At 40.3% G+C, this 22,637-nt stretch overlaps 1 long non-coding RNA gene across 3 annotated transcripts; it reads left to right on the top strand.

The window, feature by feature from the left end:
* The first annotated feature begins 244 nt into the window (after positions 1 to 244).
* On the top strand, positions 245 to 22,395 carry LOC137471476 (uncharacterized). Of its 3 annotated transcripts, XR_010997648.1 has the most exons (6): positions 245 to 530; positions 12,969 to 13,050; positions 14,741 to 14,902; positions 15,698 to 15,798; positions 20,395 to 20,517; positions 20,716 to 22,395. It is a non-coding gene; the product is annotated as an uncharacterized lncRNA (long non-coding RNA). The 3 variants fall into 3 exon arrangements; XR_010997649.1 differs by lacking the exons at positions 12,969 to 13,050; positions 14,741 to 14,902; XR_010997650.1 differs by lacking the exons at positions 245 to 530; positions 12,969 to 13,050; positions 14,741 to 14,902 and adding an exon at positions 4,386 to 7,193.
* Positions 22,396 to 22,637: the final 242 nt, after the last annotated feature.

Here is a 22,637-nt window from a genome sequence, read left to right as displayed (position 1 = left end):
TTTTGAAAAATCATCCTTGCTAGTAATTTCTTTTTTATACACAGAATATCCACAAGAAGGGAAAAGTTTGTGAAGAAAAAAAAAAGAATATTGCAACTCACTGCTAAAGGCGTTAATACGACGTTAATGAACCATAGCCTTTCCAAAGCATAGCTGGCAACATTACCACCCATCTGTGCTGAGTGGGATGTGCAAGCAGAAGTCAGGGCTGAACACCCTCCACCTGTTTGCTGAAAGTAAGTGAGCACACACTGAAGTTACTCAGCGTATTCGCTCTGTCTTCGGCAGGCTGGGTGATGTTGTTACTACTACTTTTCTGCTGTCTCATATCTCCGACCGCCATGTGCCAGCTGATAGGGGAGCTGTGACATACCACACCCCCGTGGCCAGGAAGGGGGTCACATGGGCTGGTCTCATCCAGAGCACTTTAAAGAAACTGATAAGCTCTATCTCATTTAACTTGGCCTTTGGAAGACGCTTGTGGAAATTTCTGCAAAGGAGGTGACATCAGTTGTTGTCACAGCTGCTGTGTAAGTCTGCAAGGCTGCGTCTGTTCAGTATCTGCCTGGGGTGTGTATGTGTGTGCAAGTAGATATTGTTCATAGATTGCATTTAAATCAAAACCAGTCCATATGAAGATGGCAAGAATGTTCACTTGCTCAGAATAGGTGCATTACCATCGGGACTTGAGGCAAGGATGGAGTACATAAACTTAATAAAGCACAAAGACAACCAGCTTTGGAGGACTGGCGTGTACATTTGAAACAAACCTTCTCCCTGGGGAATTCCAAGTGTTAGCATGTGGGACATACTCCAGCTGCTAGCTGCTCAGACTTAAAATAAACCAGGCAAAATCCCATATTCAGGTTCTACCAACTGAGGCAAGCTGCTATTGCAAATGTTTCGTCTCCCTTTTTCTTCCAGTTGGGTCAGAATGACAACAAATATTTTTGGAAGGTCATTTAAACCCTGAGTATTTCACACAGCTTTCCTTGTGCTTCTCTGTAGTGATGTTTCTCAACACAGTTTTAAATTTAGTAAAGAATCTGATTTGTGCAGGTTGAAACACTCTCCCAGGAAGGCTGGAATTAAAAAACAGGGTGAGAAGGAGTATTTCTAGCTTGTGTACAATGACATTGCTACCAATACTGCTTTCCTAATCCTAGGTGCTTTAAAAATCTCAGCATGACTTCATTTACAGAGAACTATTTGCCTTGTTGAACTGTGGAGACCCTTTTTCTTAAAGAGAAACACATGTGACTTAAGGATGGTTGCTTCTTTCTTCTTTCTTAACATATTGAAGAGGAAATAATTTAATGTGTCTATGGAAGACTCCATAACAGGATTTCAGGGAAAAAAAATAGATGTCTGGGAGTCGTATGATTGTTTGACAACTAGAATATTAATAACTTTGAGGAGGTCTGAAAATAGCTTACAGTACTGTTTGCTTTGTCTTGTGGTTTGAAATTTACTTCAGGACTTTTTAAAAATTTTATTTTAATAGCTCTCTGACTATAATTTATTTCCAAGGTACTGAGGTACTTGGGAGGGGTGGGAAACAATCAACTTAATGCAATCTATGTAAATAATGTCTAGGTTTTTTTTCAACAGTAACCTATGTGAAACCTCATTCATCAAGACTACTCAGTTTTTCTGTGATAAAACCTGTTGTGCAATGTAATACACAACATTTAGGAATTCAACACTCTTATTACTGTCAAAGCATAGATAATAAACTCTACCAGTGAGCTTGAAAAATTTACACAAGTGACTGACATGGCCAACCTTCCTGCTTCTTCTCTTCTTCCTTTAGACACAGACACACAAATTCTTGTTCAAATCAACAGGCTTATCCAGGATATATTTATAAGGGTGAACTCTGCCAGGCTTTGGTTAGTCATATACAGCTCTGGGAATATCTTGAAGGTATGCCGAACACTGTGACAGAAGTATTTGTCACTCAAACTATTTATAATTCTAGGAGTTTGGAGGGCAGATAGATGTTTATGTTTTTTCATATGAAATGGCACTTACGCCTTTTGCACAAAAGGCATTGGCCATGCCTGTATGGACACGTCAGGCAGATCTGGACCATGCTGTTTTTGTGAAATGCCATGTTTACACCCCGGACACACTCCTGGCTACTTGATTGACCTTTCTGTCTCACAGATGATTTTGTAGCTCTGTGAATGTCAGCTTGTTGTCAGCTGGACCTCTAGTTTGTGTGGATGATTGGAAGAGGTCAGTGCAGGGTACGTCAAAAAACTGAAACTGTTTTCCATGTAGCACCTCCATTAGCAGATTTTTAAGGGCTCTCAAGATGAATAAAATTAGAAGCTCTAGTATTAAGCTAATTTTTTTTTTTTTTAATGATGTGTAAAACTATACTAAGGCCAGTCAGCCTTTGAGAAATAAGACTGATAAGTATCACAGGTGTTTTTCTTTATTTTTATAACCACCTCAAGCAATCAGTTTTGGCAATGTTTACGTGCAGGTTTTCCTTCCCTCCTAGTCCTTCTTATGTCTCTTGAATAATTCTTAACTCTGTGTTTCTGGGAATCACGGGCAATGTATGGACACAACGCCTTCAGCAGGCACGCAAGGAATGTTATGAGGGTAGCAGGCTTCTGGTTTCCCTGGTCACTCAGAAGATTTATGTGCCAGTATAATAAGAATGAATGATTTAAGAATGAATGATTAGCTGTTGTTCATTGACAGAGACCTTGTGAGTCTGTCTGTGCACAAGAGGTTTTGGGAGTTGATAACCTTTGTGCTTCAGGTTTTGTTTTGAATAGATAGAAGTAGAGAAAATGGTTGTTGGTAGATGTAAAGCTGAACAAAGTGAAGGGTATTAGCCAAGTTCTGGCAATAAAGCTGAAAATCTGAGTTATTTATACAGCTGGAAACCAAGTTGGGGTATTTTCATTATTTTGGGACAGAGCATTGACTTTTATAGAGTTTCGGGATGCTCCTGCCTAGGATTTTAGTCTCTTCTATTTTTTAGGTCTCTGTGAGACACTGTGATGTATTACAGCTTTGGTCTAAGCACTGGCCAAGTATAAAAAGAGGGGCCAATTTTGAACTCTGAAACTGAGAAGTCTCTAGGACGCTCTAAAGTTGCCCAGAGACAAGGCAAGTTAAAGTATCTTTTTTGCCATTCAAAAGCAAGATAAATTGTTAATAGATAGAACCACTATTACTACTATATAAGTTATTAACTTCAACACCTTTCTCATATCATATCAAGTTAATGACCCTTTTGTGTGTCTGGTATACATCCAGGCCCCCTGTTGTAAAGTCAAGGTTGTGTGAGATAACCCAGTTTGCATTAGTAAATTCTAAAGAACACTATATTATTTTGACAATTATCATAAATCTACATAAACCATACTTTTAAGATTTTTTTTTCTAAAGGATAAGAAGTAAAGATTAAATACTGAACTTATATTGTATACACTTCCCTCACCTTCATATCGTAACAGCAAATTATTTGGAACCTGAAAGAGAAGAGCAATAGAGCAGGTTTTTTTGGTTTTTTTTTTTTTTTTTTTCCTTTTCTTTTATATGCCTAAAACATAGCAATCTTTCGAAGAAACCTAAGTATTCTCTCTACTGCAACCACATTAATTCCAAAAGAAACCTCTGCCTTCTCTGGTATTTATGTTTTCCTAATATCCACTTTTTTAAAGTTTCAGCTTTCTCAATGGTTCCAGCAGCTTCGCGTTATGAGATTTTGAAGCCGATTTAAAATACCACCATGCATTTTTGCATTTTGATCAAGAACTCAAACTGGGACTTAAGGGCTTATGTCCTATTCAGAAGTTACCCATGTGCAAAAACATTCTTCTGAAACATATGGGAAAGAAATGGGTGCATTTACACACATGCCTGGAAGGTAATTGGAAATCACTGTGCTCCACTTTTCAAGAATAAGAACCATAAACCACCCTCCTGGAATGGCACAAAGCACACACGTTTTCTCTCTGAAAGGCATAAACTCAGCGTTTCTATGTGTACCTATGATATGGTGGTTGGAAAGGCATTTGGAAGCGTTCCCTTAACAATAGTCACATCACCCTCCTCCTATCTGTGCTGGCTGTAGTGGAGACAGGGCATTGTTTACCCCTGTGCTGTTGTATAGCAACCCTGGGAGTTGAAGACATGGCCACGTGTGGTGCTTGGTGCTGGCACCAGCCTTGTGTGCGCTGTGCACGGTATGGACAGTGATCCTTGGTGAGCTGGGCTCTGCTGCAGGCAGGAGAACCAGCCAGAACAGCTCTGTCCTAATGCATGGTGCCGCCAGGGGAGAAGGAAAAGGGACAAAACTCCTGCTCATCTTTCCTAGGTTTGTACCTGTGTCTCAATGATTTCATTCAGCCCTGAACTAGTAATGGAAAATCTTGCATGGCTACAACTCAATATATCATAGTCTGTGTTTGTAACTGAGTTGGCTTAACAGTACCTTTAGAGATACACTGCTTGCAAAACATGCACCACTAGCCAAAGTATGCCTTTTATCAAGATGGGTTAGGAATACCCAGTGCTTCCCTACAGGCATGTCACTACCTGCAGCTGAATTTAATAACATTAGATTATTGTAGTGTGGTTTTTACTGGCTTTTTTCCTTCATTCTTTTGAATCTATTTACTTAATTTTCCTACCATCAAGAGAAAAACACTGCTATGAATACTTGCAAAAGCAGGGTCAGATAGTGAGACTGGATTGAAAGAAGGTATTTAGATTCTTCAGATGATGTTCAAGAGAACTGTGGGCTCAGCTATGCTACCCAGCCAAGTACACTATAGAGATCCCTGAGCTAATGCCATGATCGGAAGCTCTGTAAGTGTTGTTCTGTTCTCCCTGGGCTAATTAACAGAGGTGCCTCTTAGCATACCTAATTAGCTCAGTTCCTGCAGCATCCTCAGGGGCAAGCCTAATTAGTGTGGGTGCTTTGCTATACAGACACGGCTATATTGCCTCTGGGATCTAAGCTAGCATCCGTGCATAGCATTGCAATGTACCGTGTAGGCATGCCAGTTTCCTCAAAGCTACCTCAGGATCTCTAACAGCCCTTTGCTGTGTAGACTTGCCTGGTGCATTAATGAGACCCCAGAAGCTTATACAGGGAGAAGGATAGCAACTTGGGATGTGGGCTAGAGGGTAACATTTTGGGACACAGATGTTTCACGATGAGTCCCAGATTCATTTGCTTTTATTTTACATCTACTTCTTACCTTCACCTCTGCATCTACTTCTTACCTTTTAATTAAAAACAGTGTAAAAAATAACCACCACCTGTGGTAGAGGTAAACAAATAGGCCTATGTTGAGACAAATGAAGTCTGAACCTATTACATTGCAGCTTGCTGGTTTTTGCTTTTAGCAGCTAAAAGAAAGTTATGAACTAACGAACTGAAGCATTTTTAAAGCATATTTCCCTATTGCTTTGGTCAAATAATAATGATAACAAAGTATTCTTTATGGTTTTACAGATGCTGCTTTCTCTAATCTTTAAATGCTTTGCAAGCATGAGTAAGCACAGCTTCATATGAGCCTGTGATAAGGCAATACAATGATTCCCACAGTATGAGCAGTAAATCTGAGATGTGAAGACCAGCCAAAAGTAACTTGCATTTATTAGAAAGAACATGTCCTCCCTGGTTTAATATATTCTTGCACCATGCATCTCAGAATTTCCTTGTACAGACATTTTTCTTATCAGGACTATTTTATCCCATGATATCAATTGATTGCTGGTTCAGTTTAGCTAAGCTGACTTGAAAATGTTGCATTGCATCATATGAGAGTTGCAGAAAGGTGACTTATTATTCACAAAGGGGCTGTACACTGTAGAGGGCTGATAAACAAAAGATCCACTGTTTCTGTCTTCTGTTTACAGTATCAGTAGCAATAGGCTGCACTGATACCTTCCCTGATAGCTCAGCCTTGCACAGAAAAACAGTGCCATTTGTGGCTGCAAATTTTAGCTTCTTCATGGAGTCCTCGGGGGCTCAGAACCTCACAGGAGCTCAGTGAGAGACTCTTCCCAGTAAGTAGAAAAGATCTGTCGGAGATGGCCTAATGTGCTTCTTAATCTTGTTTCACTTTTTTCTCTTCATTCTAAAAACCTCAGAGGTACATAGCATACAGCTATCCAATTTTCTCTCCTTCCCACAAGGAAAGCCTGTGGCTACACCTGCGTATCTGAAGTGATCTTGGGAGTGGTCTGCAGTGCTCACTGTGTCCTTGCTGTGCAGTGTTCTTGCTGCCTATAAGCTCAGCCTCCACTGGCAAATGATGGTGATGCCCATTTGTGAAAGACTCTCTCTTTACTGGGAGAATGGAGTGGGATTCATGGAAGTGACCTGGCCAGGCAAAGGGAAGTGGCTGCAGGAGTTCCTTTGCAGCCATTTGTGCTTGACATGCACAGATCAGCCAAGAATGCACACCAACAGGTAAAAAAAAAAAAAATTAAGACAATCCCTAGCCACATCTTCGAATGCAGCCTCTGCAAGGATGGCCTCTGTTTCTCTCCTTTCCAATGGGGAGAAGTGCTGTGAGACACTGAGTGTCCGCAATATTTCTCTAGAAATGCAGGAAAGAGAGGGGTGTCTTGCAGCTTAATCACCCTGGGACCAGTTCTACTGCCACCTACCAAACCCTGCTGTGGTGCAAAAGGGCCCATCCTCCTGACATTCCTGCTTGGATCAGTTGTAGTGAGGTACAATGTCTAGGTTTTCAAACAAGAGATGAGCAAGACCTCCTAGTTAGAGCTCTGTACAACACCCTCTTCAAAGAAATGACTTCTGGCTTTAATGGAGGGTTGGATGCCATTAGTGAACAGCATTATTTACATGTATGGATCCTCCTTCTCAGAAATCTCAGAAACATTCCTGCTTGAGCTATGTGCAAAAGAAATCTGGGATTAAAAAAAAAAAAAAACAAAAATGCTTTCCGAGCAGAGAGAAACAAGAGACAAAGAGATGTGTGTCTCAGCAAGACTTCCACAGAGAAGCCTCAACATGTGTGTAAGGTGAAAAAGAATAACAGGATGACATCAGCATTGGCTGGTGATGGGCAAGGGAGGGCCCTTTTCATCACAGTCTGGCAGAGAAACATTTGCTTCAGCAGAGGGAGGAAGTACAGATCCTTACTTCAGAAATATAAATCCTCTTTTAATAAGTGACTGAAACTGTAGGAGCTCCTAAAGAAAGACAGCTTTCCTGCTCCTTGTATCTTTAACTCTTTCCCTGCATGATGGAATGTGGCTATTGCTTTCACTTGCCTGCTTTACTCTCCTGTGCATTTTGGGGAAAGCGAGTGAGCCGTGTTACCTAACACAAAGAGGGCTCCAAAAGGTCAAAAATCAATGCCAAGACCAGCACCAGAAATAACTGGAATCTAGGGCAGTTGCAGAATGCCCAGTGGGTGTATGATCCCATGGGATCCACAGAGCAGGGCTTTTAAAGGAAAAGGCACCCATGTTCTTATTGACAGTAATTTTTTTTTTCTTTTCCCTGAGGCTTAGGTTCCAGTAACAGATTCATCTTGCCTATTTTGAGAAATGCATTTAGTCACCTAAGCCCTGTCTATAGTCAATGAGGCTAAATAGGCACATCTAGAGGACAATTCATCCCATGTGTGTTACTTTGGAGAGGTGGGGGTGGTGATGGTGAAAATAAGTGCCTCTGGGAAAGGTCTGCCTGCTCCAGCTGACCACACAGGAAGGCCGGGGAATTTTCTGGGGCTGTTTTTTGTCTGGTAAAAATTTGAGTATTGAAGTGCTGCCTATGGTTTTGATTTGGCTGAAACAAGGAAGTGTTGGAAAATACAAGAAAGAGGTTGAAACCCAGAACATTAACCAGGCATCACCAAGGTGTAGGTAAGGGTCCCCACCTCTGAATAAAGGATGCAGATAAGGTAAACACTCATAAATCTAATATACTTGTACTTGAACAATTGCCAACAAGACCTGAACATAAGATAGGAAATCAGTATTTGTATACTGGTTTTTGTCTATTACTGTTGAAATTGTGATCAGATTTAGAAGCTATAACAATTTACAGACAATATGAAAATAACTTTGTAGCACAGATAAAACATAATGAATCGCTTAGTGCCACAATTCAAAGTTTTCCACTCCCGTCCTTATGTTTTATTCTGATATCTGCAATTCACCACTTTAAACGAAACAAAGAGTTTTTTATTTACTTTGTGCAACAAAAGTCAAGGCTAGTTTTCATAGGAATATTTAATTTTAATGTCGAGATAAGAGTGAACAACCCAGGTTCTGACACAATTTTATCAGTGCAGGCTAACTTATAAATCTTGTTTCAATGACACTTGCCCCAAATAAAAAGCAGGTATGCTAGCACAGACAAGAGATTTCCCAGTCTAATGCATCCCAGATGATTCCAGTCTGGGCATATCTGTGCAATTTGAGACTGGCAACTGTGCCTTGCTCTCTGCTGCTTTTGTTGGAGGCAGTGGCCAGACGAAGTGCTCAGCTCCAGGCAAGGCTGAGTCTGCTGGACTCTGAGATGGTGCAGTATTCTGCTGAAAAGAGAAAGGCTCATGAGAACAACTCGATTCTGTGCTTTTTCCACCAGTGGCTAATTTTAGCAAAACTGTCCTTAGCACGTGTGTGTGGGAGGGCAGACATTTCCTTCTTTACATGACCTTTGTATAAAACTAAATGCAGAGCAGTGATTTTTCTCTCCCTCCCCTGTATTCAAATTTCTGGAGACTCACTGGTGGGAAAAAAAAAAAGAAAAGAAAAGGTATGGAAATCTGTGGTTTGTGCAAAGGAGCAATTCTAAATAGGAAGCAATTGAGCAGAAAGTTTCTTGCTGCAACTTGAAGCTACACCAAAACATTTGGTATAATGTCCCAGAGCTGTTTTCCTCCTGTTCTGCTCATGACTTGATTTATGAGTTTATGTGTGCCTAACAGGTAGAACTCTGAGTTGGGACATATATTTTTGTTCAGGCTACAATTCCTTCCTGTGCCCTCTCTCTGCTTCTCCAGCTTCCCAGGCAGCAGAAAAATTAGGGCATGTGTGTAAAGGAGCTGTTTTCTTCCTCGGCCCATTGTGCTGGCTGAATGACTCATAAACCAAACATTGATAAAATCGACTGACAGTTATTTAAACCTGAGGTTTCAGGTTAAGGAGTAACAATGCAAACATAGCTGGTGAGAGGCTGTTTGCAGTGCATGTGTTTGTGTGTTAGATCTTGAGAATTTTGAAGGGTTGTTACACAAAGTTCCATAAAGCAAAATTATAAGATGTTATAGGGAGTCCATGTTAAGGTCTTTGTGATGCTATTGAGGTGTACCTGCTCTTAGGTACCCCCCAAAATCCTGCAGCTCATCCCTGAGCTCAGCTAGAGAAACCTCTAGCTTTCCTTGCAAGCACCTTTTGTTAGCAACATGATTGCTGGTCACTTATGACTGCCTCTTGAAAAAGAAAGGTTTAGAATGCTAGTTTAAAAAGACATTACTGTTGTGTAAGTACCTGCAATGAATTAAGCTGAACCTGGGAATGTTCCCATTTGGGTCATGGTCTTCTCTGCCCCAATCCTTTAGAGCAATCTCGTCATTTTGGAAATTTTGGTCATTGCAGAGGCCACTCCAACAGGCGGGCTGCACACAGCCACCCACTTCCACCAGCTGAAGGAGGCAGCTAACACAGACATGGGCCATTTGCAGGAGGGTTCTCGGATATGGCCACAGGCAGATTCCATAGTCTAATTCTTTCAACACGGCTATATGAACTATGATGCTGTCAGAAGTGTTTAAATTTAGAAATTCTGGCTTAAGGGTGTTTGTTTGCTTACTTTTTTTTTTTTTAATCTGATTCTATTTCACAATTTCTTTCCTGTAGAGAGAGGAGACTTGCCTTTCCGCTGCTGAGTTATCTCTTTCTGGTCTTACTGCTAATAACTGATACAGATACCTGGGTGAGAAAATTCTTGTTGAGACCAAGACTGAAGCAGTGAAACACCAGGGAATATACAAAGCCAGCCAGCAGCAGACAGGAACCTTCTCAATTCTTGTCCTTTCCTACAGTGGCAACAGGAAATGGAAGCGCCTTTGGGATACATCCTCACTTCTCCTCTTCTTACCTTTGTATCAGTGTATCTTTTTCCAGCAGTTGTTCACCCTTCCTTGCCACCAGGAATTTAAATATGCATATGTTTTCTAGGAAAACCTAAGAGATTATAATTTATATTATATTTTATTATATTTTGTTAATATAGGCAGCAAGATGGCTTAGTTTAAATGTTGAAATAAGTTTTATGTTTGCTTTCTGGTTTGTGGAGGTTTTTTCCCCCTAGAAAATCCATCCAAAATCTTTACATTAAAAGTGCCACTCTGGACAAGAAAAAAAAGTAAGGGTCTGCTTAGACAGTCTGTGGATATTTTAATTATGGATGGATTACTGCATTAATGTCATCCTCCTGTAGTGATTTTGACTAATTTTTCTTGTTTTGGGTGAAAAGTGGAGATTTTTTTTTTATTCTGATCAGAAGTGTGGGAGGACATTGAGAGGAATGGTTGGGTCTTCTGCCTATAGACCTTCTCCCAGGCTGTGATCTGTTTGCCTATATCAATTGGCAGCAGTGATTTCATTGTGTTAGCTACATTGCACTGAATTGTATATTCATTTAGGAACAGAGAGACTTTGATCACACTGACATGTGTGACCTTTAGGCTTAGTCTTTAATGGGGTTATTAAGTTAAACTGCTTAAAACCCTGGAAACATTTGTAAACAAGGTATATGAACACATGGAAATGTCCTAGAACAATTTAGAAATAGTATAATTAGTTTTTGGAATAGCATATTCTCAGTACATTTACAATTCAGTGTTTGAAACCAAGCTAATTAAGTTCAAAACTGGACACAAGAATTAATTTCAATCACCTAATCTCCCATTATGTGTTCACAGTTCATCAGAGGACTCATGAAAAATTCATAATTTCAAGGAATAGGAAATTCTTAGAAAAAGCTGCAGTTGAACATTGGAAACTACAAGACAAAACTTAATCAGGTCTTGTTTGTACAAGTCCAGTTCAGTCGAGGCAATTAAAAAAATATTCATTCCTGTTGTGTGAGCATGACCCAGCTGAGATATGAAACTGGAGTTATTTTTCTGAAACCCCATCCCAGTGTACTTCACAGCTGTGTCTTTTTATCTTCTAGTGTTGTTTTGGACAACAATATAATAGAAACCATACAGACCTCCATCTCTGGTTGCTAGCTGTAACACAGCAACATCTGTAAAGTGATGCACAATCATGAGTGCAGCTCAGTCTCCTGACTTTTTCCATGTTACCTTCCTTATCTTTTGCACTGAATCTGAGTCAGCAGTGCCCTGGCAGCCAGGAGGGCCATCCCTGTCCTGGGGTGCATCAGGCACAGCATCACAGGCAGGCAAGGGAGGGGATTGTGCTGCTCTGCTCCGCCCTGGGGCGGCCTCACCTCCAGTGCTGGGGGCAGTTCTGGTCACTGCAGTATGAAAAAGACATTAAACTGTTAGAGGGTGTCCAAAGTAGGGACAAGAGAATGGTGAAAGTCCTTGAGGGGAAGCCATATGAGGAACCTGGTCTGTTCAGTCTGGAGAAGACTGGGGGGAGACCTCATTGCAGTTACAACTTCCTCATGAGGGGAAGAAGAGGGACAGGCACTGATCCGTGCTCTGTGGTGCCCAGTCCAGTGACAAGACTCAAGGAAATGGCACAAAGTTGTGTCAGGGAGGCTTAGGCTGACTATCGGGAAAAAAAATTCACCTAGAGAGTGGCTGGGCACTGAAGCAGGTCCCCAGGGAAGTGCTCACAGCACCAAGCCTTACAGAACTCAAGAAGCATTTGGACAATGCTCTCAGGCACATGGTGTGATTCTTGGGGTGTCCTGTGCAGGGCCAGGAGTTGGATTCAGTGATCTTGATGGTTTCCTTTGAAGTCAGTTATTCTATTATTCTGTGTTTCTATGCAAAATATTTTCAGGTGTTTTCCCAGAAACTGATCTTGCTTGTATTACCTTGCAGAAACTAAAAAGCCACAACTCTGGAAAGTAAAATCTTCAAAAATCTTAATGAAAGTTCTCTGCACCTTCTTTGAATGATGAAATACTTTGGTTTTTTAAAAAAAGTTTGTTAGGAAAACCCCTTCCCAAGGACTAAAACTTTGTAATCCTCAGTCTGTATAAAGAAAGATAGAAGGGAAAAACACTTTAATGACCAGGAGGTCATCAAAGTTATTTATTCAAATAAAGATCAATTGGATGAGCTCTGTTACATGGGGTAAGTGATAAGAATAAGGTGCTCAGTCCAAGTGCTTTGAACAAGTTAAGTTATGCCTTCTTCCCCCTGCAGCATCAAATAGTTATGGTTCTATGGTAACTATGGCTTCGTCCTCCAAAGTGTTTTGTTCTGGTTTTGTGCAGTATGAATTTCATAGGCCATTCTCTCTCAGTGGTAGGAAGGGAATTTTTTGTGAAACTTATGTTTGCTTCATAGGAGTCAAAGCTGTGTACAAAATTTCAGTCTGCTTTGTGAGGTAGTGGCAACAGCTTAAAGTGTAAGTAGTATATTTATAGAGGATTGTAGTGATGCTGAGTGATTGTGTCCAGAGAAAAGGATTCCCCCAATCTGGGACATACTTCTGGACTCCCAAGAATTGTAAAAACAGAGTAATAATTTTCTATTTTTGTACAACCTTGAAGCATTGAAATACAGGAAAAGAGCAGAAGGAGTAAAGGTGGAGTGAAAGAGTTTGGTGGTTATGCCTGGTTTGACAGATAGCACATGTTCTCATAAGCCTAGTTTCTAAACCAAAGGAAACTTTGGATAAACAACAGATGACATCTAAATTTTCATTAATCTTGCTCATTCATCTCTATTTCTGTGCCTCTCTTGCAACTACCTTTGCATGCTCCTCTAAAATATGTCTATTGTTTCCTTTTCAAGGTCTCTTTCTGACAGAAATGCCCTGAAGAAGTGAGTCAGTAAAATATTTACCAAAACTTCCCTAAATACCAACCATCTCATGGTGGGTAAATACTGATGTAAATCAGCGTGACTTATGATAACTTGATTTTTTTCATTATTTCAAACTTTTTCTCAATATTTTATTACAGTTCATTTGGAAACAGATTACAAAACCTTTCTAACAAGCTTGTCATGTGAATTTCCTGTGTAATCAATAATTAATGATGGCTATATCTGAAGCAAAGCTTTCAAATTCTTTAGTATTTTCTAATCATATTTAGTACTAAATTTTTGGTTGGTGTTTCCTGCAAGTGAGATGCTGCAACTTCTTGCATTTACTACTACATGTTGCAAGTCACACAGATCTTGGGTCTGTTCACTAGGAAATAATATTGTTGCCAGGATGGTTCTTTTTCATTATTCCAGTTTATGGAGAGGATGGGTCTTCCTGCGTGGCTTTGAACCTCTTAAGTCAGTTTTGTTATTTTTGTTGAAGACCCTTCCTGGAAAGCTTTCTGTTTGTTCTCCTGGCCTGGGTAGTGAGAACGTTAAAACAAGGGTGCGTCTGTTCATATGTATAAGTGGGGAAAAAAATATTTCATTTTGAAGACAGCTAAATCCTTTCAAAGACTGCTACTTCTCTGCTGAGCCAATGTGATATGTGAGCTGGGCTTTCCTCAGACATGGGTAGGACTTCCAAGTTAGTGCTAATGAGATTGTAGCAGTGTGGGACCAAACTGAGAGCATTCTCTGGACAGGCTCTGGCCATGTCCAGTGTGAGCAGCTCCTTTTTTTGCTCTGGATGGTGGGGTGGTTGAGGAGAAGGAAAGAGCACGTGATCAAGGAGAAAACAGGAGGAGGTGAGCACATGACAGAACTGAACTTGGCACCGTAACAGAAATGTGAACCAGAAGAATCTCCTAAACACTCTGCCAATGTTGGTTATGTGGGTGGGAGCTCAGGTGCAGGTGCAGTGTCCATTCTCCATGAGGGACTCACCTACAATTGCCCCTTAGAGTTAAAACAGAGAGGGAAGAGTAACTTGCCCAGTTAAGTGCTAAAAGGACTCTGCAAGTGAGGAGTCAGGTGGGAAAAGATGACTAGGATGAAAAATTGATTAGGGTCATATTGGGATACTAGTGAAGCAGAATGTTACATAGAAAATGAATGCCATGAGAAACACTAGAAGTAGTACAGTTTTAGTACCAGAATACAACTGCATTATGTTTAATGATCTGCAGGCATCTGCAGATGCCTGCTAGAGTACTTACTCTCCCACCTCCAAGATTTGCCCCCAACATAAAATCTGAGAGAGATGAAAATATGCTGCCAGTAAATGTTCTTTTTAGCAAAATAAGACTAATACTGCTTTATTTATCTCTAATGTAGTGTCCAAACTGTATTTGGTGTGTGAAAGATCTGAGACAAAATAATTAATCCTGATGCTGAGCCTAAGAGATTAAAATCCTGTTGCTTCTGACCTTTTCTACCTCCTCAGTGTGTTTTTAACACAGGCTTTGGCCAAATCCTATTCATGTTGGTGGGATGATTTCTGTTGCCTTCAGTCAGATTTTTCTAGGAATGCATCTTATCATATTCTTTCATAACATTTAATGTCAGGTTTTAAGATCAGCTCCAGTAGCATGGCTTGAAAAGTGACAGGAATCATGTCCTTATGCAATAATTTTTAAATATTCAGGTATCAATATTGAATATTGACCATTGTTTCTACTCTCTCATGTCACTTACAGGAATGCCAAGTAAAACTTTATACTACAACTGCAAATGCTGTTGTTTGCTTCTAATGGTTCATCAAGGCTGTGAAATGATTTATTAAGACAGGATCTGTATCAAAGAGATTACAGATCAGAAGTACTCTGATTAAAGTATTTGGCAGTCCATGTTTTTTCAAGGTATGTTAAGAGACTAAAAGAATGATCTATAAAAAAGAATTTACTGTAATGAGTAAAATATTTTTCTTCTTAAGTGTTTCTAAGAACTTTTTCTAAATTATACATTTCACCTCTTCAAAGAATTAAGGAATTACATAAACACCTGCACAGTTTCCCTTGCAGAATATTCTACAGTACTGCCAAATTAATTCCAGATAAATCCTTCCTGTTTTTCTGTCTCATTGTGTATCAAGGTGATAGCAAGCATGCTATCCAGATCATTGTTTCAACCAGATAGTTTATTTTCCGGGTAGATAACACCTTAGAGACACATAATGAAATTGAAACATTAGCAAAAACTTATAACCTAGATGTAAATTACTGGTCTTTGAAAAATTATTGAAGTTGCCCCTAACCTAGTACATATATATTTAGGTGCCACCTATATTTAGGTGTCATGAAGGCTACCTAAATTTATAAAGGGTTCTGAGTTATCTCAAGGTATTTACACAAGTGTACCTAAACATGTGTTGCCTAGATTCAATACAACAAACTTTGGAGCGTGTGGACACACTTTAAAAGACTTCTGCAGTTCATCAAGAAGCCAAGGCTTTGAACATGTATCCTCAGGTCACTGGTTAGGTAAAATTTGTACACCTCTACAGAAAAATAATAGGTTTGTATAGAGAATTGTGTAAATATTAGGCATTATGGTTATTATTTGTCTTTTTGCAACTGATATTACCTGTTCAATTGTTGAACACTAAATTGGTCACTAAATCTTTACTTCCATGGTCCCCTCCTCTGTTTCTGCAGACCTTACACTTCCTGTGGAGGAGGAACTCTCTGCTGTCCCCGTGGAATGGGAAGGACTTGGATGCTGCGCTAAGACTTCTCTCTTCACCCCTCACGAGCAGGTGTGCTGACCTTTGCTGTACTGGGCTGTGTTATGGCCTGCAGGAAGGGTCCCTGCAGCTATCCCATACCATGCAGGGTCCCCATACTGTGCCCTTATGCGGCACGGCTCGTGGTTCAAACTGCACGTGGGTGCATGGGGGGTACTGGGTTTTCTAAGGGGAAGCTTCTGTGAGGAAGCTTTGGCCCATCCCTCTTCACTCTAAGGTGTTCCATACAACAAACCCAGAAGTAATCTGGGCATCCACAATGCCTGGGGAAGAATTTGCCATGTCATGCACGACACAAAACTGGGTTTTCTTCAGGCTTGCAGGAGGGTTGGGACAGTGCAGGGCTTTGTAGGCTGTCTGCCCCTGTTGGCTGAGGGGTTTGCTGGCCAGCATTCCTCTACCCCAGCTGCCAGTGGCTCCAGGGAGCCCCCACACCCTCATGCTGCCCTAGGCTGGCTTCATCTAGAAGGCCATTGGGCCTGCCTTCCAAAACGAGGCGTTTCTCGTCCATCTCAACAGATCTTGGTTTAATTTGGGTGGCGAGTGTTTACAGATTATACCCTCTACTTAATAATCCTTCTGTGACAGCTGTTTTGTCCAGCTTTCATCATGATGTAAATGTTTTTAACCAAGGAGCCTTGGATACCTACTAACATGGTACACTTTCTCATGTGTTTGCCAATTTGTTTTTTATTTCTCTAGGAAACTAGCTGAATTCATAATGTATAGTTTTTACCCAAGAAACTATCTGAATTCATAATATATATTTTTTTTTCTCTCTAGTTCTGTTTCAGGGTAATGTTTAATCCACTATTTGAAGCAGATTTTTCATTCTCTTCTCTGCAATAAATTACTAAACTGAAAGAAATGGAACTAAGATCCTGTAGCTTAAATTTGCTGAGCTTTTGTTTTGAGGTAGAACAGTGAATCTTAGAAAGCTTGTTTTTCATTTGTCCTGAAACATTGCCCCTCCTGCCTCCTCCTTTTCATGCCAATAAAAGGTAACCAGAGACAGCTGGGGGCTCTCTTTCTGCCTCCCTTGAATGGGAGTGTCTTCTGAATGCCTCTTTCATGTACCTGCACAGACCCTGCTCTGCTAAACTGCTACGGCCGAGGTTCTCAAAGGCTGGATAGGTTTTCATTGCCTGCATTTCTGGTCTGAAGCAGACTGAGAGAAATGAGTGTTAAGTAAACTCAGTGGCAGCCCTGCCAGCATCAGCATTCCAGCCTGCAGTGCTGCTCCAGACCAGGACGCTGCCAGCACAGACTTCTACACATCCAGCTGTCAGGGGGTTGTTTTACTTGCTAGCAGTTGAAAAGAAGAGGGATGCACGGCAGAGCAAAGACGGGCAAGTCTAGTTTTTATGAGGCTGTTTACTTTTTCTATAACAAGTGTGTGGTGCCTTATGGATGTTGAATGGGAATTTAATATGGTGGTAAAGTAAAATTGTAAACTTACCAAGACTGTTTTCGGCTGCCTTTGTTCTGCACCTCCAAGAATCTGCAGAAAACATGTTCAACAACACTCAGACACTTCTGTGAATTTATATATGATCTTATTCAGCACCTTCTGCAGAGAACCGATCACCTCGCTGCAGCTGATTGAAGTTAATAGAAAGTTAAGGTGTCTGTCTTTCCATAGCAGGCCTTTTGTGTGTGAAGTAGTGCACACAGGCTTTTAAGTGAAAGCAGGGGTTTCTTTTCGGCTTTATGTCAAGAGCATTTCACAAATCCTATGTTGCAGTTTAAAGATCAAGATTTAGGAAACACTGATAGTTGACAACAGAGGGGTGTGTATCTGGTGATTTTAGCAGTCAGGGCAAATTTCAAACATCCTAACATCCAGCTAACAGTGGAATTTACACATGGAAGGATTGTGCATTCATAACTTACTAATAACAATGTCAGGGTATTGTCTGTTGTAGCAGGCAAAAGAACCTGCACTGGATGAATCAGGCCTTTGTTTGCACAAACACCTAGGCATTGTGTGGACAGGAAAATTTTCCCCCTTCTACCAAAATAACCTTATTCCTTTACCACATGTAGGAACTCATATCAATTCAAGACCTTCCCAAGTAAAGACAGTTTTATTCAGGAGTGAGAATGTGTGCTCAAGTAGTTATCTTTCAAGAAATATAATATGGCTTATGCAGATCCTTCCACTTTACTTTCTTCCTGTTGCTGCCTCATGACCTTGAGAGGTTATTCCTGTCCCAGCTGCTTGTTCAAGGTCTTTTGCTGGGTGATGCCATTCCCATTACTCTGTCATGTAGCTGAGGTACTGCCCTTCCCGTTTCGCTTCCCCTGAGCCAGTGGCTGTAGCTGCAATGGAGGCATCTTGAGACATGTCAGGATTACCTGGTTAGGGTACCTAGCATGGATGTACTAATGATGACCAGAGTACTGCAGTGGTGATGTTAGTGTTGACTTCTCAGCCCAATATCAATTATATTTGGAAGAAAATGACAGGTGAAAAGGGTTGTCAGTGTAGATATAACTGTAGAAGTATGAATGCAGTGCACATATTGCTCTGCAGCCGTCCTGTGTCACCCATGACCTGTGACAGACACAATGGGCAGGCACGCAGAGATGTTCTCCAGTGGAGGTGGGCAGGAGGGCTGGTTGAGCAGAGACAGAAGGTGTGTGGCAAGCGGCCCCACCAAACCCAGCCAGGTGTCTCCATCATGCCCTGCAGCACTGTGACTCCTGTGACTCCTCACATCAGCACGATTCTGGATGCTCAGAAACATCAGCTAGAGTAGAGTAGCTTGCCCTAATAATTTTCAGCATGAGTTCTCAGAACATCTGAAGTAATGTTTACAAAAATGTGTCTGTAGAGTTACTAGTCTTCAGCTGCTGGTCCCAGAGGAAAATTCACATGCGGACATCAGAGTCTCCACTGATGAATGCAACAGCTTCTTGGAAAAGGGATGTAAAATAACTTTAGCAGGGCAACTTTTCTGTGTACTCAAACCAGGGCTAATACACCTTGGATTTAAGGTAATGGCAGCTATAACTTTCTGAAAATGAAGACCCTTTTCCTCTTTCCCCTTTTTTTATTCTTGCAAGTATATGCTACCACATCATTAGGATGTCTTTTTTGTTCTTTTACTCCAGATCGATGGCGCAGTGTTATTTGTTTAGTAATTATTTTTAGTTTTGTATGTAGCTGTTTGTCTGTTTATTGAAATGAACAGCCATCCGGGCACCCTGATCAAAGCAAAAAGCATGAAATCCCACGTGTTGCACTTTTGAGAGCAACAACAATGAAGCTAACCTTTCACCCTTGACTTTCTTTTAACCCTAATTTTGAAAGACAGTAGCAAACAATTCAGCTAACTTCTTAAGTAAAAGAATATTCAAACTAGCTCGATTGTAATGCAGTGTTCTTTTCAAGTGAATGGAAGGTCTCGGAGTAATGCATACAAACACAGAGGCTGGGTAAGTTCATTACTTTGGAGTTTCTGGTATAGTAATAGCAGTGAAATGGTTAAAAGGCTGACTTTATAGTGGTCACAATTAGGCTTCAAAGTTAACACCCCACCCCACTGAGATGAATGGGAGCAGTTGACATTTCTTAGTGCTATTGTTTCAGTCTGGCTTGCTATAGCTTCTAAAATAAGACAACAGTACATCTGTTTACATTCTGCTTCCGCAAACCCAGATGGGCTAGAAACTTCATTGTTTTTTAAGTGGAAGGTTGGATTCTGAAGAATACAGCAATATCCACAGGGTATCTGTAGGAAGAAGAGCTGAAAGCCGCCTTAATCACAGACATCTCCCCCTTCTCTGTAAACTTCCATTGTCCCAGGACAAATCTGTAAACCACAGGGAGAAAAATAAAGTAATATATATTTGAAGTACTTTTTACTTACAACATGACATGCCCACAATAAGTTCTCATCACATCCCCAGCATGCAAATTTTCATAAATTGATGTGATGTTTTGAACTTTTTTCTCTTTTAGTAGTTTTAGAAGGTAAAGGTCCTGCATTTTTCTGAATGTGGTAGCTTCTCTTAAGCCTCTCTTAACAGAAAATCCTTCTGTCTCTAGAGAAGCCAGAGTTTCACCTAGGAGGGTTTTAGACCAGGTATTACTTTATTCTCATATGGGTAGAATCCTTTAATTTACTTCTGAGAGCGTTACAAGAAATAAGATTTTTGAGAGGAATGTTTTGCGTTTTTCTGATACTTTGGTAGGGGCAGCTACATTAGCTGGAGTAAGATCTTAGGAGTTGGAATGGATGAATAAAGGTGCAAGTGGGGCCAGAATTTGGAGCAGATGGTCTCTATTACCCCATGCCTCAGTTCGTGTAGGGAGTGCACAGTGTCCTCTCAGACTTTTGTTGAGGTGTCTGCACAGTGGCAAACTGCCCTCAGTAGCAGCCAGAACCCTATGAGAGCTCCTCTGATAAAAGCGAGCCATTAGATATGCTTAGGCTGTAGATTGAAACCAGCTGTGAATCTGTCGGAAAGATTTTCCTCATTGTGCTTTCATCAGGGTGGAAAGTTTGTGGCTTGTTTTGCATATATATGTATTTTGGGCTTCATTGCTCTGACTTTGTGAGTCCTAGAGCCTGCCAGTGATAAGAGCTCTCATGCATACAGGCTCCTTTTGTATCCTGGCACTCAGAGATCCTGCCTTCCTTTTGCCCATGGACAGCACAGCTTGTGCTTTGGAAGTGCCACTGTGAGCTCTCCCAAATGGTATCTCCCAGATTTCAACCCTGGGTGAGTTGGATGGTGAAGGCAGGCGTGCAATCTGTGGTCTGGGCTCATGACACTTGTTTTCTGCCGATCTCCAAGCTGAATTTTCATCTGACTATAAAGCATAGTGGCCCTGAGCATTGAGACAACCCTGAGGTTGTCTGAGACAGCTGTGGGCATTTCAAGAGTGTAAACAGTTTCCTCTCTTTTTGTTCTCCTCAGGTCCTGTGTTATGTGGAAGCATGAACCAATCTAGTCTGGATGAAGAAAGTACGTCAGAAAACCCAAGAGGAATACTTGCTTTGAAAATTTCTCTCATGAGATTGTTTTATCTTTCTAATAAAAAAAATTGCTTTAAAAATAAAATAATGATAAATCATGCTGGGAAAACCAATTCCAATGTGATACAACTCCTACAGTGTGAAGCAAGAGCCACTCAATTCAACTGCAAGAAGAAGGGCCTGTTATTTAATCACACAGAGGGTTAGAGAACAGCATCAAATATGCATTTTTTTATATTTGTTTCCATTTTTTCTAGTCCATTTCTACTGGATTTCTTTAGTATTACACAGACTTGAGTTACATCTTGTGCATCTTGTGGAAGAAAATAGATATTCTAATAGAGCTTTTGAATATAGTTAAAATGACTTCAGCAAGGCTACAGTAGGTCAGTGGCAGAGCTTGGAAAAGAAGTTAGGTGATGTTTTGCCCAGTTCTATATATTTTAATTAGCAAACTGGTCTGCCCCCCTGAATTACAATGGCATTGTGATACGTAAATGTTCAGAAGCCTAAACTTTATATGCTAACCCTAACATAGAGAATTTCTTGAATAGACTTTAAGAAAATATTGCTATAGCTTCTTTACCAGTTGTGCCCTAACCTGCTTTTTGTGTGGTATTCAAGGGTAATTTTGACAACAGAATTATCTTTTAGGTAATATAAAACACCAGGGATTAAAAGGGATAGATCTAGACAGGGCAGGAATTTGCCAGCAGGATGATGTTCTAAAACAACTTCTGAAAAATTAACATGCTATGAAAAGAAATAATTTTTTTTTAACATTATGCTCTTCTATTTTTCTTTTAGAAAAGAAAATGAAGCCTTCCATTATAGGACTATTTAGTTTTGAGTAAATTGCGTGTTTCCCTTTTGTGGTGTATTTCTTTAGTCAATTTATTTTTTGCATGCCTATTGCTCCCAGCCTCTGCTGGTCTGATCTTGCTTGCCAACTGGTATTTGCCACTAAGACTCAGAATCATATTTTTCTTTGAGGAGCTTGGTACATTATGGCAGTCATTGTCCCATAGAAGAGGATGAAGGATACAGACGGTCACTCCTGTGGGTCTCATGAAAAATACAATAGGGAAAGAGCCCAGCAAATTGAAACAATATTTTTCAATTCACGAATACTAAAAATTCAAATGTCTTCCCAAAATAACCCTGAAGTCTTATTTCTTATTGAAAATTCTTTTAAAAAATTCCAACAAAACAAGACAGCTGATATTTACTTTATCATCCCAAGTTAGGAAAAAATGTTGAATAAAAAATTTTTTATAAGATTAAATTTCCATATTTTTTTCAGCTCTAATTATGATAAGGTTGTAAAAGGATTAATTTTATTCTTTCTTTGTCTCATCCTTTTTCCATCCTAGACAATGAAAATAGTTTAATCTAGCAGTTTTTATGTTGTGGTCTGTGCACCAGAGCTGGCTTGTAAAACTTTTTCTTTCAGTGGTTTTATTGTTCAAGAACTGATGCTTCCTGTTACTTCTCGCCATGCATTTTGGTTTTGTGAATGAGTATGCTTAGATAAAAGAATAATACTAATTATGTATATACCTTTTGTACAGCTTTATGTTATAATTAAATAAAAATGATGCCAGAACTGCAGAGGTAACAACTCTTCTGAAAGGCTGAGTTAACAGGAAAAAGAACAGTCAGCAGTGAATAAGAGAAATCTGGGATGCCTTCACTTCAGATAATCAGCAAGAAAGAGGAAACACCACAGGTAAAACATAAGATGGAGTGCTGTTCTTACTGCACATAATTGAAAATTGATGGTATAAGAACTGTGCTTTGGGTTGCTTTTCAAGGAAGGGAAAACTAATGGGGTTTTAGTTCATGGCAGGGGCTAGCAAACCC

Source organism: Anomalospiza imberbis, chromosome 3 (genome assembly GCF_031753505.1).
Source record: "Anomalospiza imberbis isolate Cuckoo-Finch-1a 21T00152 chromosome 3, ASM3175350v1, whole genome shotgun sequence".
NCBI lineage: Eukaryota > Metazoa > Chordata > Aves > Passeriformes > Viduidae > Anomalospiza > Anomalospiza imberbis.
This window is presented reverse-complemented; position numbering and strand designations above follow the sequence as displayed.